The sequence below is a fragment of the Thamnophis elegans genome, chromosome 3 (genome assembly GCF_009769535.1).
Source record: "Thamnophis elegans isolate rThaEle1 chromosome 3, rThaEle1.pri, whole genome shotgun sequence".
Lineage (NCBI taxonomy): Eukaryota > Metazoa > Chordata > Lepidosauria > Squamata > Colubridae > Thamnophis > Thamnophis elegans.
Genome location: NC_045543.1, coordinates 127,575,318 through 127,592,402, shown reverse-complemented (window position 1 = coordinate 127,592,402; position 17,085 = coordinate 127,575,318).

Genomic DNA, 17,085 nt, shown 5'->3' with positions numbered 1-17,085 from the left:
TGCAGTCTTATGTCTTTTGCCATTTGTGGAATTAGTCTTCTGGTTATTTCCTTAATCAAATTTCTGTGGACTTCACTTCACAACTTGTTGCTTTTTACATATCTTATAAAATCTCAAGACCCTCCGTCAGCTTCTTTAATCAGTTTATCTTTGGTTATTAGTAGTGCTTTTGTCAAAGTTTCTCTCCTTGAATTCATCAATTCTTTTTCTTCTTCTGTACCTTGAAATCTGGGGTAGAGCTCCTTTCCATCTATCTTCCCTTTCCATGTTCTACTCTTTCCATCTCCAACCACACTCAGTTCACCATCAGTATCCACAATTATCTTGTCCCTTTGTTCATTTCTCCCCTGGATTTTTAGGACTTTAACCTCCACTTTTTCCATTTGCTGGATATCTTCAACTCTTCTATCAAATTTCACTGCATTACAATCTATATTTTCTAATCTCTTCGCAATTCTCTCTGTTGTTTCTAATAATTTTTGAATTTCAAACATAATATGTTGTAATGTTATGGGGTTTTTTGGTGCTGTGTAAACACTGCCACTCTAGTTTCAAAACAAGAGTTTTTTTCACTTCTCTCCAGCTGCCAAAGAAGCATCCAAAGAGCACCTGCATAAGCAACCCATGCTCTTCTCCTTACCTCTTCTGTAAACAAGCTGAAGCATTTGAAGTGCACAGTCAAAATGATCAAAGAGAAAAAAGAGAAAGCAATATTTCCAGGACTCAATCTCCAACCTCCAAGTGGCAGTGCAACTTCTTTTCCTGTGAAGTTACTACCCTCTTTATATTCCTTTTATATCTTCTTTTATTCCAGGGTTAAAAGAAACAAAATTCTTAAATGGAGCAAAATAGAGAAAAAACCCATCCAAACCAATATTATAAAAATAAAGAAAAAGATTTAATCCATAGGTTAAAAAAAAGAAATAAAAGAAGAAAAACCAATACTTTCACTTTAAAAAGTAGGAAATATTTGCAAAACTTCCATCCATAAAAGAAAATGAAAAAAAAAGGATAACACACTGTCCAATATAGCTTAATTTCACCGCTTATTTTCTTATCTTTGCAAGTTTATTTAGCTTTGATTTTTTTTTGGGGGGGGGCAGTCTCTTTTATAACAATAAAATGTCCTCACCAGATCGATACACTTTCTCTTTCCGCTTTCCTTCTGTTGCAGACCTGTCCCAACTTCAACAGCTTTTGGCTGCGCTTTTGTCTGCGCTTTTGTCGCCGGCAAGAAGATATTCTCTTAGATCAATCAGGGACTTTGCGATGTTCCTGAGATCAACAAGACATATTTTTCCCTGTCACCGTCTCTTCGGGATGGTTTAGGTCCAAAAGGACCATCCAACGGCAAAAAAATCAACTGTGATCTCAGAGCTCTGAGATCGCACATCATACCGTTGCAATGTGAGCTCCTGTCTCAGGGGCAATTTGATTTTTAATGGGGGCAATTTGAACCTTGTTTAAATCAAGTTAATGGCCTTTTAGGTTTCCTCCACGTGAATAGAGTTCACTTTTTGAGTAAAGTAAAAATTACCATATTTTTCAGAGTATAAGACGTACCCCTTTCCTTCAAAAAAGAGGCTGAAAATCTGGGTGCATCTTATACATTGAATACAACATTTTCTGCCTCCTGAAACCTCACCCTTTCATCAAAATGGTCATGTATAGCTTGTAGAATAATAGCAATAGCAATAGCAGTAGACTTATATACCGCTTCATAGGCCTTTCAGGCCTCTCTAAGCGGTTTACAGAGAGTTAGCATATTGCACCCAACAATCTGGGTCCTCATTTTACCCACCTCGGAAGGATGGAAGGCTGAGTCAACCTGAGCCGGTGAGATTTGAACCGCTGAACTGCTGATCTAGCAGTAGCCTGCAGTGCTGCATTTAACCACTGCGCCACCTTGGCTTTCAGAGTGCTCCTGGGGGCTGAGGAGGGCAGAAATGAGTGAAAATGAAACATTTTTGCTCAATTTTGCCCCCCCAGCCCCCAGGAGCACTCTATAGGCCTCCTAATCCATGCCTTCTTTTTTTTTTTTTGACAAAAAACAGCCCCATTTTTGTGAAAAACGTGTCATTTTTGGGAGGTTTGCAGAGTGCAAAAACTTTTTTTTATTTGCCTCTTCAAAACCTTGCTGCATCTTATACTCCAGTGTGTCTTATACTCTAAAAAATACAGTATATGTCACAGGGAGGGCATCAGGATTTTAGAGATGCTTAGGTGGGGCATGGCCAAAAATGGGAACCACTGCTCTACATGAAACATTGACAGACAATTCTATGCAAATCACCATTTCAGGTGGTGTTTTCCTTTTGTTCAGATAATGTGACATATAAGGAAGCATTCCCCTCTTCCCCCCCAAAAAATAAATAAAAAAAAGACATGAAGATCCAATGAAAGTAGATAATTTTGAGCTAGATGATCATGTGCTTTGATTCTATATGGGGCAGCAGATAATAGCTACTTAATGGCTTGCCATTGTCTCTCATTACATAATGTAATTTCGGCTCACTTGGCTTTTTGGCAACAGCTGCACAGAGAGAGAATAATACTTCTTTAAGTTTGAGAACAATTAGATGCTGTTTCCTTAATTTCTGGCTCAGCTGCACCAGACAAAATTCCTGCCAAAATATAAGAGCTAGGCTTATTGCTTAGATGTTGGATGCTTAGAATGTAAGTGTAAAAGGATTGATGCATTTGCCTGAATGATTGGATGGGACAAAGGAAAGTCTGACTTTATTTCCCCCAAAAGTGTTGGATTGACAAGTATTAAATTTATTTCTTTATGTGAGGCTTTATGAAGTGCAGAATCAGCCAATATACCTCTTAGTTTCCTCTCAGTCTTAAAAAGCATCACTCTATAACTGCCAGAGATAAATCTTGTATTTCGCTAATATAAAAAAATATTTCTTTTTCTTTACAATAAAGCTGTAGGGATGGTCCTATTTTTCCCCCATGACAGAAATCTCAAATCATCATGTCACCAACTAAATGGTTTGCGGCTTAACCACAATAGTTAAAAGCAATGGTGTCCTTTCCAAAAATGTTGACCTATGCATAATAAATACAATCTACTCTATGATGGAATTTCCACTGGACTTCCCCCCTCTAGAAACATAAGAGTTAGATTCATAGAGGCTTTTTTTTTCTACAATGAAATTATGTTGAGCTGGGAATGTTTTAAGGTTGTGATGCAACCTTCTGCAACAAGATTGCATGTAGGAACAACATTGATGTGGGAGCAATCATAGTACTATATTGTTATCCAGATCCCTTTAGCTTCACTCTCAGTAAAAATGAGTTTATAATACAGCATTTTTCACATTTAAGTATCAAACAATGAAGTACACTCCTACTGTCAATGGTAAAAACCTCATCAAGAAGAGAATGCTTTATGATGGACTTGCCACTTTCTCTAGACCTGGAGAAAATAGTTCATTTGAGGGTTCAAGTCTTCTTGAGCAGTTTTTTTTCTTCTGCTGGACACTGATATTCCCAGAATCTTCACTTTGATACTCTCCCTTTACTTTATGATGTCTATAGTACCTTCTCCAACTAATACGTTGTGCTGATATTATGAACTCTCTGGTGAAATTTTCTAAGTCCAGAAAGGACTCCCAGGAAGTCAATCATTGCTGAAAAATGTTTGATGTCAGATTTAGAGTCTGAAGCTGTAAAAATTCCTAATTTTACAACAAGCCCATGTACTTCAGCGAGCATTTTATAATTTTGGCCTTCTTTATTCCTGCAATAAATTCTTGAATAAATGTTGTTGCTTTTTGTAACTCTGATAGTCAACTGTTATTCACTTATACCTAGCTTTCCTTGCCTAATACTAAGATTACTGCCTTTGGTTGTTAGACTGTCTTGTGACCATGTGAGATCAGGATTTCCAGTCTCTGAAAATTAATTAGACCTGGTATATCAGAATGGTATGGATTATAAATCCTAGGATATTCAATCAATGTAAGCAATAATTTTGAAAATTATTGTTCCAGAAAAGCTGAACAGCCCTAAGTTGAGAAGTCTCATATCTAAAAACTTGAAACTTATGGTTCCTTTTACCATAGGATGCCATTATTGTTCTGTTTAAAAAAACTGTTTATCCCTGGTGTGTCAGGAATACAGCTTTCTTTAGGAGAAAATGCTTGGAAGTCTGGAAGTTGATTTTATTTCTGTTGTAGATAAAATGATGTGTTTAAGGAATGTGCTAGAGATATTTCAAAATATGAGCTTTTGGGTTCCAAATGTTTGCTTTTGGAAGAAATGTTTTAATATGATATCTTAATCTCCTTGCTAGGATTCATTATTGGACAGTGACATGAAATTCTCAAAATTCAGGTAGCTTTAACAAATTAAGACAATGGGACATGGTGATGTTTGACAAGTATTCTTCATTCTTCTTTTGTGTCCCCCATTCAGTGTGTGTGTGTGTGTGTGTGTGTGTGTGTGTGTATAAAAAATCAAAATCCCCTTTTTATATACTCCCTGACTCTTGTTAATTATTTTTTCTGAAAATCAACAGTGCAATCATTCATCTATTTGGGCCTCAACAAGAGAAATGTAAACCTTTACATGAACCTTGTTAGGAATATAATCTAACAGTTGGGTTGGCAATATATAAACCATAATAGTAATTCTGTATCTTTAATTACTGCTGTAAATGTGATTGGTTGCTGTTTCCTCAAGCGGCCATAAGATGGAGCCAGGCTGATTGTCAGATGATGGTTGTAGATGTGTCGTGTATTGATCAGCGTGAATTACTGTGAGTTTTACAACTGTAAGCGATTTTTGTGTACTGAACTTTTTATAGGGTTATGGACTGTGTCTGTTGGATCGCCCCTTAACTGCAAACGTGGATGACTGATTATCTTAACTGTGTATGAATTGGACTCTGCATACCTATATTCCCACGGAAGTAAAACACTATCTGTTTCACAATTCAGTGTCTCCATATACTGGTTTTTGTGTTCTTCTATACCACTCTTACTATGTTTCTCTGCACACACTCGTTCTCCTAATGGGAAGCTTACCTAACACTGGTTATAGGCCCAGGTTATACCAGACGTAGCTAAAGGAGAGTTGGCATTGATACACAATACCGTATACAGACAGCTATTTATTTTGTAATTGTTACAAAACACAACCCATCAACAATATCACTGATAACCCAGTTGGATGGAACAAACTATGTTTCCTGGTCTATGAAGTGCAGTCTACTCCTGCGTAGGGGGATTATGGGATGCTGTACAGAATCCACCGGATGTAACTTCTTGGGACCCAGATGACGAGGACGATGCCAAGAAGATAGCAGATGTTCAACGACGCAACGAACGAAAGTTGTGTATAATTGGTCTAACACTGACTGACCAACAATTAGTATATATTTGTGGAGAAAATTCTGCTGTAAAATGTTGGGAGAATTTGAAGAGGATTTATGTGCGTGACACTGTAGGTGCACATATACATATTACACGCAAACTGTTTAGGGCACATCTTCTGAAAGGTGGAGATATGTTAGCTCATTTAAACTTTATGAAAGGAGTTTTCCAGGAGCTACATAAAAAAGAACTGATTTTTTTCAGAGCTACATCAAGTTTACATCATTTTTTCCTCACTGGATGAGAGTTATGATGATTTTATATCTTCCCTTGAAGTCCTAACCCGAAATGAACTAACATTGACTGACGTAACTGCATGACTGTTGGAAGAATCAAGAAGAAGGATGGAAAGAGAACAACTGAGAGAGAAAACAACACAACATGAGGAGTCATCTTCGACTGCCTATACTGTTAGAAAATGTTTTTCTTGCGGGGCTAAGGGACATATAGCTAGATTCTCTAAAAATTCAAAACAACAGAATACTAGAAAAGCTGAGAAGAATGCTAATGTCTACTTAGCTCTATGTCTACTTTGGCTAAGGTGACCAGACGTCCCGCTTTTGGTGGGACACCCCCGCTTTTTGATGCATTTTCCCGCGTCCCGCCCGCTTTTTAAAAAGGCACGCTTTTTTTGGCGCTCGCAGCTCCCGCCCATCAGCTGCTGGGCTGGCTCATCGTTTCATTCTATGCTACCTACAAATTTAAGCCAGCCCAGCCTGCCGCTCATTGATTTGATTGGCTGGACTCCAGCCAATCAGTGAGCTGGCCAACCAGCTCACTGATTGGCTGGACTCCTTAGCTGAGGACGCATGCGCGAGGCTCCATTTTATTTCGTCTTTCTTTCTTGTTGGGGTTGCAGCTGCTGCGCTTACTCACTGGTGGTGAGTAAATAAATAAATAATGTATTATTTTATTCTTATAATTTTATTGTCTTATTGTCTCGGTCACGGACGGAGCTTTGTGGCGGCGCCTGTGCTGTGCGCTTGCCTTCCTGGCTTCCCAGCGACCACGCCGCAAGTCTGCGGCGTGGTCCCGCCGCCCTCCCCTGTGGCTCTCCTGCCGCAGAGTCCGTTTTTCAGCCTTGCTGCCCTTGCAGACAACTTTCACTCGCTTCCGCGGCTCTCTCGCCGCCCGGCAGAAGCCACGTGGAAGTTCTCTGGGCGAGGTGAAAAACAGCCGCCGCCCCGCCCGCCCTCCCCGGCTGGGCTGGCTTAAATTTGTAGGTAGCCTGGTAGCATAACGAAACGATAAGCCAGTCTGGGCGGGGGAGCCTCCCCCGCCCATCAGCTGCTAGCTAGCTCGCTGGGCTGGCTCATCGTTTCGTTCTATGCTACAAATTTAAGCCAGCCCAGCCTCCCGCTCACTAATTTGATTGGCCTGGACTCCAGCCAATCAGTGAGCTGGCTGGGATGGAAAATTTTCAGCACGCCACGTGCTGAAAATTTTCCATCCCAACCAGCTCACTGATTGGCTGGACTCCTTAGCTGAGGACGCATGCGCGAGGCTCCATTTTATTTCGTCTTTCTTTCTTGTTGGGGTTGCAGCTGCTGCGCTTACTCACTGGTGGTGAGTAAATAAATAAATAATGTATTATTTTATTCTTATAATTTTATTGTCTTAGACTTATTTGGTACCGTGGGAATCGGGAGGCGCTGGGCTGGGGAGAGGAGAAGGGAGGGGGAGGACAGCACCCGAACCGCGATAGCAGAGAACCGATAGGAAAAGCACTTCGTTCGTCCCTTTCACCCGAACCTGAGCTAGGGCAAGCTCCGTGGCCATTGCACACGTGCGCTCCCTCGCTCGCGGCGGCGGAGGAGGAGGAGGAGGAAGCAGCCCGGCGTCGCTGGTCGCCGCGTGCTCCCTCGCTCGCGGCGGAGAGGAGGAGGGGGGGAAGCAGCCCGGCGTCGCTGGTCGCCGCGTGCTCCCTCGCTCGTGGCGGCGGAGGAGGAGGAAGCAGCCCGGCGTTGCTGGTCACCGCGTGCTCCCTCGCTCGCGGCGGAGAGGAGGAGGGGGTGGAAGCAGCCCGGCGTCGCTGGTCGCCGCACGCTCGCTCGCTCGCGGCGGCTCCGGAGGAAGCAGCCCGGTGTCGCTGGTCGCCGCGCGCTCCCTCGCTCGTGGCAGCTCCGGAGGAAGCAGCCCGGCGTTGCTGGTCGCCGCGCGCTCCCTCGCTCGTGGCGGCTCCGGAGGAAGCAGCCCGGCGTCGCTGGTCGCCGCGCGCTCGCTCGCGGCGGCTCCGGAGGAAGCAGCCCGGCGTCGCTGGTCCCGCGCGCTCCCTCGCTCGCGGCGGCTCCGGAGGAAGCAGCCCGGCGTCGCTGGTCCCGCGCGCTCCCTCGCTCGCGGCGGCTCCGGAGGAAGCAGCCCGGCGTCGCTGGTCGCCGCGCGCTCCCTCGCTCGCGGCCAGGCTTTGGTCCCGCCTTTCCCGCTCTGCGTGGGAGAATGTGTGTGTGTGTGTGTGAGAGAGAGAGAGATTGTGGGTGGGTGTGTGTGAGAGAGAGAGATTGTGGGTGTGTGTGAGAGAGAGAGAGAGAGTGGGTGTGTGAGAGTGTGAGAGGTCATGAAATGGGGCAAAACCAATGTGACCACTGTCTGTGATTCCTTAGTTCCATCCAACTATATATATATATGCTATAGAACAATTAAGAAAATAGTGTGCAAATCATCTGACTTTCTGTTTCCTAAGATCTTAATCAGTGTTTAGTCAGAGATATTCCAAAAAGTTGATTTTAAAGATGTTAGAACAATGTGACCACTGTGATTCCTTTGTTCCATCCAACTATATATATATATATATATATATATATATATATATATATATATATATATATATATATATATATATATATTAATTATAGAACAATTAAGAAAATAGTGTGCAAATCATCTGACTTTCTGTTTCCTAAGATCTTAATCAGTGTTTAGTCAGAGATGTTCCAAAAAGTTGATTTTAAAGATGTTAGAACAATGTGACCACTGTGATTCCTTTGTTCCATCCAACTATATATATATATATATATATGCTATAGAACAATTAAGAAAATAGTGTGCAAATCATCTGACTTTCTGTTTCCTAAGATCTTAATCAGTGTTTAGTCAGAGATGTTCCAAAAAGTTGATTTTAAAGATGTTAGAACAATGTGACCACTGTGATTCCTTTGTTCCATCCAACTATATACCAATTATCCCATATCCAATAAAATCAAATTCTGATTCTTCTTTTCCCTGTATTTCTTTTGTTAATATATCCATTTCGGCACAGTCCATAATTTTTCTTATTATTTCTTCTTCATTTAGGTTTAGTTTATTTTTCCACTTCTGGGCGAAAGCGATCCTTGCTGCTGTAAGTATGCGTAATATTAGATATTGTATTTCTTTTTTGTATTTCATCGGTATAATTCCTAATAGAAAGAGTTCAGGTTTCCAATCTAACTTAACCTTTGTTATTTCTTCCAACCAATTTTTGATCCTTTTCCAGAATTTTTTTGCCTCTTCACAAGTCCACCATAAATGATAATATGTGCCATGATGTATTGAATCACATTTCCAGAAATTTAGCGAGGTATTTGTTGAAATTTTGGCCAACCTTGACGGTGCCAGATGCCATCTATAATAAAGCATTTTGTACTGGTTTTCCTTGTATGGGATTGATAGTGTCATTCTTAAATTTATTCCCCAAAATTTTTCCCATTTGTCTAGTTCAATGTTATAGCCAAAGTTCTGTGCCCATTTTATCATTGGTTCTTTTACAATTTCCTCTTCCATTTGATACTTCAAGAGGAATTTGTATATTTTCCCTATCATCTTTCTGTCCAGACTTTGAATAATTTTATCCAATTCGTGTGGTTCTGTTTCAATACCATATATTTTAGTGTCTTTATTGTATTTAGTTTTAATTTGGAGGTAGGTTAGCCAATCACCTTTCATATTCTGATCTGCCAATTCTTCAATTGTTTTTAAATTTCCCTGTCTATCAATTAGATCTCTGTATCTTAGAATTTTGTTCCAATCTGTAAAATTTGGGTGTGTCGTTCTTTCTGTTGGTGATAGCCAATTTGGGGTTTTCACATAGTGTTTTTATTTTTATTTTGAGCCATTGTTGCACTAAAGTTCCAATTAAATGATTTTGAAAGTATTTGTGCGTTTTATGTTTGTCATTCCATAAGAAATTATGCCAGCCTGCCTGCAGGTCATGGCCTTCTAAGATCAGAATTCTTTTATTCTTTAACTCAATCCAATCCTTCATCATTGTCATTGTTACTGCAGTTGCGTATATACTAGGCTCCCTGTGTGCTTCCATCCATCGCTACGAAGATCTGCTGACTCTGCCTGCCTGCTGGTAAGTGAGCCGGGTTTTTTCTTTTGTTTTTTTAATGTATTTTAAAATAATATTTTATTTATTGTGCATATGATTTTTTAAAATAGTGGTATTCTGTGTTGATTCTTTTTTTAAATTGTCTTAGACTATTTAAAAAAAGATTCTATCCAAAATAAATTGAAACAAGCCATTTTTAAAATTTCTATGCACAATACTTTGAAATGGACTCAGGAGTCATGACTGACACTGAGTGAATTTGCACTTTAATAATCAGGAAGATACAATGGCATTGAAAAAAGTGACTGATGACCATTTTTCACACTTAGCGACCATTTTCACACTTAGCGACCGTTGTGGAACCTCATGGTTTAAAATGATTTTACTTCAATTTATTCTGTGTGGAATAGTTTGAAATGGTGACAGTATAAATTATTGCTGGTGTAATACTTAACAATGGTTTTTAAGGATTTCTTTTATTTATAGAATACCTTTTTATTATTTTGGGGGAATTTTTATTTTTAAATTGTTTATAAAATGTATTTACTACAAGAAATGTTCCTTTTTGCAAATGTGATCTTTGCAAATCTTTGTGATGCAATATGTTCAGACCAGGTTTATGTGTCTCAAAGTGGCTGCTATTCTATGGGCAGGCCAGGTTGGTGCAAGGCAGCTTTGCCAGATTTGGTGTGTTTCACCCTCATTGAATTTTATATAGTATAAAATCATATAATTTTAATTTTTTTTAGATTATTAACATGAGTAAGAAAAGAGGATGCAAATTCAACGATGATCTAAGAAATGAATTTCCTTTTCTTAAAAAAACAAAAAGCGATCACATAGTAAGATGTGAGAAATGCAATGGCGAATTTTCTATTGCGCACGGTGGGGGGCATGATATTACAAAGCACTTGGAGACGCAGAAACATAAGAGATATGTAGATGCTGTTGCATCTTCCTCCAGAATGCAAGACTATTTTCATAAACCAACATATGCAGACGAAGACAAGAAATTAGCATTGGCAGAAGGACTTATGTCTTTTCATACTATTAATCACAATCATTCCTTCCGATCTATGGACTGTACATCACAAGTGGTCAAAAAGTTATTCAACAAAAAATTTACCTGTGCTAGAACTAAATCCAAGGCAATTGTGCGTAATGTGCTTTCCCCATATGCATTTACAGAATTAAGCAAAAATCTAGAGAAAATTAATTTTGTATCCATATACTCTGATGCATCAAATCATAAGGATATCAAATTATTTCCAACCCTTATTCGATTTTTTGATTCGGAAACTGGAATAAAAATTAGAATGTTAGATTTTGTTTCTTTGCCTGGCGAAACTTCGGAAATAATTTTCAGTTCCATTGTTAATATTTTGGAACAAAACAATTTAAAACACAAAATAATCGCATATTGTGGAGACAATACGAATGCAAATTTTGGAGGAAAAGTGAGAAGGGGTACCAATAATATTTTTTATAAATTAAACCAAAACCTTAATCAAAATATTATTGGTGTTGGTTGTGCAGCGCACATAATACATAATGCCATTCAAACAGCTGCTGACTTGTTGCCCATAGATGTGGAAAATATTATTGTTAAAATATATTGTTATTTTCATATATACACTGTGCGCGTTGAAAGTCTTAAAGAATTTTGTCAAGATGCGGAAGTCGAATATCACAAAATGCTTGGATATAGTAAAACACGCTGGTTAGCTCTTTTGCCAGCTGTCGAAAGAATTTTGAAACTATACGATCCTTTGAAGTCCTACTTTCTATCACAGGATAAATGTCCTAGAATTTTAAAAGAGCTTTTTGAAAAAGAATCTTCAAAAATTTGGCTAGAGTTTGTACACAATCAAGCAGCTCTTTTTCAAAATAGTATAAAACTTATTGAAGGTGACAAAATTTCGGCAATCGAAGTAGCAAATGAACTTAATAATTTAAAATTTCAGTGTCAACAGCGGTTAGATGCAATTTTTATTCCCATTACTATCCGTAATACTATAAGGCAGCTAGAAGAAGAAGGTGCAATAAATCGTGCAGATGCCATGAATCATTTTAAAAACTTCTATAGTAACTGCGTAGATTATTTAGAAGAGTGGACGGTACATTTTAACAATATCGAACATTTTAATTGGGTTGAATTAAAAAAAGAACTTGATTGGCATGATGTGCAAAAATCATTCGAGCATATTCATCAAAATTTCCCAAATAGTGATATTTCTAAAACTAATCTTTTTACTGAGGTATCACATTTAAAACTATATATGAATAAGGAAAAAGTTGAATCTTGGGCATCAGCAAAAATGACAATAGAGAATAAATGGATAGAAATGTTTAATCATTTTCAAAGAAACCATATTTCATATAATAATGTATTAAAAATTGTGGAATACGCGCTGTCCTTACCAGGAACTAATGCTGCGATTGAACGTGTTTTTTCTATGGTAAATCAAGTGTGGACATCAGAAAAATCACAATTAAGTGTTGAGACTTTGAAAGCCATTTTATGTGTAAAATATAATTTAACGAATTCGTGTGAAAAATTTCATGACCTTTTAAACAATGACAGCAATCTACTAAAAAAAATTCACTCAAGTGAGAAATATGCCAAAGAGTAAAATTATTCTGTACATAATTTTTGTAATATATTTAATAAATATAAATGTAAATAAACGTATTATATTTGTACTGTACATAATTTTTGTCAATATATTTAATAAATATAAATGTAAATAAATGTATTATATTGTAGTTATGTTGAAATAAAAAAAATATTACAATACTATTTTTGTGATGTATGAAAATTTTTGTTGCTCCGTATAAAATTTTTAATCAAGCCCCCCCCCCCCACCCGGCAGAAGCCCCGGGACCGAGTGGAAGTTCTCTGCACGAGGTGAAACGGCCGGCAGCTGCCTCTCCCATGAAGATGAAAGAATGGAAGGAGGAAGGAAGAGAAAAAAGGAGGAAGGGAGTGAGTGAGGAAAGAAAAGGATGGAAGGAGGGAAGAAGGAAGGGAGTGAGGGAAAGAACAGAAGACAGATAAGGTGAAGGTAGATAAGCAAGAGGAATGAAGGAAGAAGTGAGGAGTCTCGAGGAGGGGGAAAACATTTAGTGACCAAAGTTACAATGGCATTGAAAAAAGTGACTGATGACTATTTTTCACACTTAGCGACCGTTGCGACCATTTTTCACACTTAGCGACCGTTGCAGCATCCTCATGGTCACGTGATCAAAATTTTGTTTGGCAACAGATTCGTATTTATGCTGGTTTCAGTGTCCTGGGGTGACCTTTTGCCAAAAAAAATTTTTTTAACCCCCCCCCCCCCCCGGTGAAGGGCGTCCCTCTTTTCCAATCTGAAAATCTGGTCACCTTAACTTTGGCTATGTCAAGCAATGCACCAAGAGACCATGATTTGTGGGTAGTTGATAGTGGAGTATCACAGTGCATTACTAGAAATAGAAAAAGTTTTGTAAAAATGTTCGTGAGCAAGCAACATGTATCTTTGGCAAATGGATGGAAAGTTAAAGTATTTGGTGAAGGGACTGCATATTGTTCATTTGTAATGCAGGCAGCAACCAACCCCTACTCCACATGCTAAGGGACTACATGGAGCCTGATAAAATTCATATTTTATGCACTACAGTAATCCTCAATGTTTGATCGTAATGAAGCTTGCCCGTTATGGTCATAAATTGTGTGGGACCGACTTGATTTTATGATATATTTTTTGCAGCAGTCATTAAGCAAATCACCATGTTTATGAGAATTCATGATTGTTAAGCAAATGCCACAGTCATTAAATGAATCCATTGTTCGCTAGGGGACCTGTTGCTAAAAAGTAAACACTATTATTTGGTAAAAAATGTTGCAAGTTGTGTAAATTTGAGGGGGGGGGATCTGTTGTAATTTCAAATGATTGCTAAGCAACTGGTTATAAGTTGAGGGCTATGTATATATAGTTATAAAATAAAGTATAGAGATAAGTAGGGTTTTTTTTTAATGCAGAAAGAAATGCAATGGATATTACCATAATGGAAAGTTTGAGATCGAATGATCCATACAGACCTACTACGAAATAATGATAAGCAATCTTACACTTCCTGCTCTCTTTCGATTCTTTAATTTTAAGCTTGGATGGGAAAAACCCTTCAAATAGACAATTGTCTTCTGACAGCACTGTCAGACATACTATAAGGCAGATAGCCATTTATTTATTTTTTTGCTTTATTTGTCCGTTTAGGTCAAGCAGAGAAGTAAGACTCTTTTTTTTTAGATTTATTAGCCCTGTGACTCCATCAGAGTTCACTTTCTGATGATACTAAAACTTCTCCCAGGGTATCATCATATGTTGTATCTTAAGTCACATGAGATATGGTGCTGAAGCCTGAGCAAACATTAACAGTAAGGCATTTGGCTTTTCTATATTTCAACAGAGTAAGAATGGGAAACCATTTTTTTCTAGTACAGGTGGTCTTTGACTTACAACTATAATTGAGACCAAACTTTATGTTGCTAAGTGAAACATTTGTTAAGTGATTTCCCTCCATTTTATGATCAGTCTTGCCACAACTGTTAAATTAATCCCTGCAGTCGCTAAGTTAGTAGCACCGTTGTTAAGTGAATCTGGCTTTTTCATTGTCTTCGCTTGTCAGAAGGTCGCAAAAGGTGATCACATGACCATGGGCCATTGCAACCATCATAAATATGAGTCAGTTGCCAACTGTTTGAATTTTGGTCACATGACCATGGGGGTGCTGCAGCAGTCATAAGTGGGGGAAATGGTCCTAGGTCACTTTTTTTCAGTGCTGTTGTAACTTTGAAGAGTTACTAAATGAACTGTTGTAAATTAAGGACTACCTGTGTTTAAATCAACTCTACAAAGGGTTGCCTTCTAATGTCTGTGGCACTAAGAGCATTTTCAGAAATAAAAATATTTTTCAGAGCTTATATTATTATCTTTGTGATACTATTCCAAAAATTTTCAAGGGATGCACCAAATGAGATCATCAGATATACTGGCAAGGTCTTATCTTGTATTCATCTTAAGTCCAAGCAAAGGGATAAGAAGAAAGATATGATTGCTTAAGAAACCCACATTTCAGGGAATCCATAAAGTCCTTGAACTCAGATTTATTATCACCATGTGCTTTTATCCTCCTAAGAAAATACAATTTTTCTTTGTGGACATTTCTTTCAACTTAAGTAAAATCTAGTTCACATAAACCCATCAAATTATTAAACTACTGCTTTCCAAGCCTTCTCACTGAAGTGAATACTGATATATCAGGGAAACCTGACAGAGCTTGTATTCTTAAATTCACGTCATTTCTAAAAGGAAGGAGTTTGCAAAATTGTACTATGAAATTAAGGGCTATAAAATGAAACGACTTGCCTCCAGAAGTTGTGAATGCTTCAATACTGGAAATTTTTAAGAAGAGATTGGACAATCATTTTTCGGAAATGGGTATAGGGAAATGTTGTGGCCCAGCAGGAGCCGTTGGAGCTGCTGATGGACTCTGATGGCGAGGAATCCTATGAGTCTGCTATGGAAGATGTGGAGGACCCTGGGCAGGGTTCAGACTCAGAGCAGTGACCAGAGAGGCTGGTTGGCCACCAGGAGGCGCTTGAGGCATGGAGCAGTGGGGAAGATCAAAGGGAGTTTGTCCCTAACGCCAGGCAATGGAGCAGTGGGGAAAATCAAAGGGAGTTTGTCCCTGATGCCAGGAAACATCGGGCGGAGAAACGGAGGCAGCAGTTACCGAGACCGACTCATAAGAGATAATTAAGCCCAGGTGGTTGTGGCTTGGCCCCTCCCAAGAGAGTATATAAGAACAGACTTTGGGAGGAGTCCTTTTGCAGGACACAACCATTTGTAACAATCTGGGGAAGCTCTTATCTGCATTGTCTGTTGGAGTCTGGGTTGCTGTCAACCTCTTGCCTGTGAGTCGTGTTTGGGCTTTCAGCCAGCAGGATTGTAATTGCTGTAAATAAAGAGTGGCAAACTACTAAGCCTGTGTTGGCGTTAATCACCGGATGGAGGGGGGTCAGAACAGGGAAAGATAATAAAAACAACTGATACAATTAATAATCTAGAACTGTGATGGCGAACCTATGGCATGCGTGCCAGAAGTAGCATGCAGAGACCTCTCTTCTGGCACATGCGCCATCGCCTTAGGTCAGATCTCCATGATGTTTCTTTCATGAGCTTCTGTTTCCTTGCAAGCAATGAAACAGAAGCTCACAAAAGAAAAAGATCTTACCTCTTGCCGTGCTGCTGGTGTTGGGATTCCCTGCCTCCCACCAGCCAGCTGGTCTTTGGATCTCTGCTGTGCATGCACACATGTCTGCTCATGCACACACATGTGGTCGTGCATGCGCACCTTTCAGTTTGGGCATGCAGTTTGGGCAATCGGTGTCTAAAAGGTTCGCCATCACTGATCTAGAAAGCCCTACTGTGGGCAATGAAAGTTGCAGGTGAATATAGTTTTTACCTGCTTGTGAAATGCAAGAAGAAATGAGATTGAACTACCAGGAAGATTGCCCGAGAGAAGATCCATTGTCAAGTCCAGCCTCTGCATACTTCTTAGGAAGAGAGATTCTCTGCATTTACTCTGTGAATAGTCTGACTAAATGGGAAGATTCAATTCCGCCAAAGCATTGCTAAATATATCTCGCTACGGTGTTGTATACAACTCAAGAGGAAATTGCAAACGTTGGGAATTATGCTTGGAAACCCAGTGCAGTGGCCAATGACTTTAAAACTGTTGGTATTCTATACTGGTGTGGTTGTCCCAATGGTAGTTTGGCTGACCATTTTATTTTATTGATTGATTTACTTAATTTGGTTATTTAAAACATTTATATAGTCACCCAATTCTGGGCAGCTCCCATTTTGTATCAGCTGCAGCTTTCAAGCTGTCTCCAAAGGCAGACCCATGTGCAGTGCAAATAAAAGGGGTCCAACTGGTTTAAATAAGTTTATAGTTTACATTTCATTATAAAAATACTAGCTGATTATCCAGTGTTGCCCGGGTATTTATTTATCCTAATCCTGTATTAGACAGGAAAAGCTCTGATTTCGGCAACAATTAGATTAGTTACAAATGTTTTCCCTGTGTCCTCAGAAGCATCAAAGAAAGTGATACCACCTTGTTGAAAATGTCTAGACCAAATGTAATTTCTAATGTTGGATTACCAGAGGGAGCTCCCTTGTGGAGTACTGTGAAACTGTTACCAGGGCAACTCCACTGTGTTGTACAGTAGAAATCATTTTATGGCAGTTTGGGAGAAGCCGTTTTAAGGCACAATAGGCTGTATTTTAACAGAATGCACATCCCAAGGGGTGTTAGGGTGTCTTATTCCCAAAGTATTTGTTT